Raw genomic sequence first — 2808 nt, forward strand, 5'->3', positions numbered from 1 at the left:
ACAAACCAAAATAAAATGCAAATGTTTTAGATAGGCTGACTCACAGCCAGTCATATCAGATGTCAGATAAAGGAACTGCTCCAAAAGGAGATGATCCGAAATGGAGATGCAGTTCAGTGATTCCAGTTATCAGAGATCAGGGCTAGCAGACACAGCTGCATCTGTTAGCATGCTTGAAGATCTCTAGAGGAAGTACAGTTTCTGGCACTTCAGCACTGGCTTCATTTTCCATTCCTGTAGAGGTGCTGCTGGTAAATGACAGAAATATCTCAAAGTGATGAGTAAAAAACTGACTAAACGCTTAACTGGAATGAAAGACTAACTGAAAATAGTGGTAGAGCGAGTAACACTGGATCTTCATGTGCAGCAAAAAAATCTTTCAGCACACATTCACACGTACAACCACAAACCTGTGAACATTCAGAATGTTAAAGAATGTTACCAGTTACGTTTGAAGTATTATCATTTTAATCCATGTTGATTTTACAAATGTCACCACCTGTTTAGAGATGTCTACATAGGCTGCAAGTGTAAAGTGTATGAGATAAACTGAGAGGGTTTATATGGAGTGTAGGCAGGGATAGCTCAGTAGGTAGAGTGTCTGCCCCATGATCGGAAGGTCGGGGGTTTGACCCCACTGAACGGCTACCCTGAGGTACCCCTGAGCAAGGTACCGTCCCTACACACTGCTCCCCGGGCGCTGCACTGGTGGCTGCCCACTGCTTCACTGGGTGAATGGGTTAAATGCAGAGGAGTAATTTCCCTTCGGGGACTAACACAACACACTTTACTTTATTCTTGCGTCATGCACTATCACATACAGGTAGATCTAACCAAAATGTAAACATACAGACGACAGATCTCATTAAGATTAATGCATGAGCTTTGAGCTCCTGGTGTTTTCTTCAGTGCTACAATACACAGGAGAGGAATTTCACAATAACTGCATCGTAAACAAAGCCTGGCTGCTTCCGCCTGAAGGAAAGGTGACATCTGGATTTGTCAGGTGGACCAAAGGACAGTCACTGAAACACAGCTGAGAAAGCTCAAACATCCTTTTCCATAATCACCTTCCTGTCCTCTTCCTGGGGAGACTACAGACACACAGGAAAAATGCAGCACTAAAGGGATGGAACAACCATGCTAAGGCTATAAGCTCAGCTCTCGCAGGAACTGACCTTATCTTAGTTGCATGCATTAATAAACACACAATAGGTAGAGGTGTTACAGTCAGCCATGTCCTTCGTTTTTGTGTTAATGACCAGGTGGTCTGATTGAAAATCACATGGCTGTAACAAGACCACGTGGCCTAATGGATAAGGTGTCTGACTTCGGATCAGAAGATTGAGGGTTCGAGTCCCTTCGTGGTTGGTTATGTGTTTACAGATTTTCCCGGAGGAACCCACCCAAGGCATTAATAGAGTTTGTTCAAATTTAATGATTTGCTTCTCTTTTCTCGTACTCTGCCTTGTCTATAGTTCCTTGTTCCATTGTGTCATTAAATTGTTTAAAAACTTTGCTCTTGTGTTTTGTGTCTCCATTCACATGAGGACGTAAATGAACAATGTAATTAATGTCGCCCTCTGCTTTTGGACTCCACGTTTTAAGGGTTAGCTGCTCAGTATTAGCGGCTAACAACATGATTGTTTTTTTTAGCCAGAAGATGCCATATTTGCACAAGATGATGGCGTAATCAGCTAAGGTTAGAACATTCCACAATCCACAAACACCAAATATCTGCTAATTACTGCTAAGTAACATACTAATGCAGCAGTAGAATTTCACCAAGCAAAACAGAAACAGAAACTGACTCATTTTTAGTGTCAGTTTCTGTTTCTGTTTGACTACAGCAGGGGTCAGCAACCTTTAACACCCAAAAAGCCATTTGGACCCGGTTTCTACGGAAAAGGAAACACTGGGAGCCGCAAATACTTTTTGACATCTAAAATGAAGATAACACTGTGTATATTGTTTGTTTTTTTTTACTTTTATGCTTTGTATAAACAACTATACTGTGTTGTTTATGTCTCCAAAAGTTGAATCTGTTCATCTGGACGTAGCGTTTTGTGGGAGAAACGTTTCGTCACTCATCCAAGTGACTTCTTCAGTCTGAGCTGACTGCAGGTTTCCCCAATCTTATAAACAGTACATTTGCATAATGACTGAAACCAGCCCACTGAGGGAACAATGGGCTGGGAGGTCAGTTCCTTAATCTTTTTTTTTTTTTTTTAATGTTTTTTTATTAGTTTTTTCTGTTTTCACAAATAGTACATAATTGCATGACATAATAAAGTATACAATTCAGAACCAAAAATAAATAAATAAAAAACATAAACAAACAAATAAACAAAACAGAACAAAAACAAACAAATAAACAGACTGATAACTAAGCACAAAACACCAGCTCAGGTCCATCTAAAAATAAATAAATAAATAAAAAGAGACTACAATACAGTGCAATACCTGTAGTCCCAGTAGTACGTTGAAATTTGAACACTCAAGAGAATCCTTGTAACATAATATTAGAAACATCAGGTTCCACATAATTCAAGTATGGTTCCCACACCTTAAAGAATTGATCTGTTTTTGAATGCAGTACACATGTAAGATATTCCAATGGCACTAGATCCAACACTACTCTTTGCCAACCTTTAATAGTTGGTGCTTTTTCATTAATCCATTGGAGTAGTATATTCTTCCTCGCCGCATAGGTGAGAACACAGAACAATCTCCTATTATTCTTGGATATTAACCGCCGGCTGGGGAGGCCCAGTATGAGAGACATAGGGTCCATATCCAATTCACAAC

General features: G+C 39.8%; 1 non-coding gene across 1 annotated transcript; it reads left to right on the forward strand.

Moving 5' to 3' along the window:
• Window positions 1-1298: 1298 nt before the first annotated feature.
• trnar-ucg lies at window positions 1299-1371 on the forward strand. The gene has a single exon. It is a non-coding gene; the product is annotated as a tRNA-Arg (tRNA).
• The last annotated feature ends 1437 nt before the right edge of the window (window positions 1372-2808 follow it).

The sequence above is a fragment of the Oreochromis aureus genome, linkage group 12, assembly GCF_013358895.1.
Source record: "Oreochromis aureus strain Israel breed Guangdong linkage group 12, ZZ_aureus, whole genome shotgun sequence".
Classification (NCBI taxonomy): Eukaryota; Metazoa; Chordata; class Actinopteri; order Cichliformes; family Cichlidae; genus Oreochromis; species Oreochromis aureus.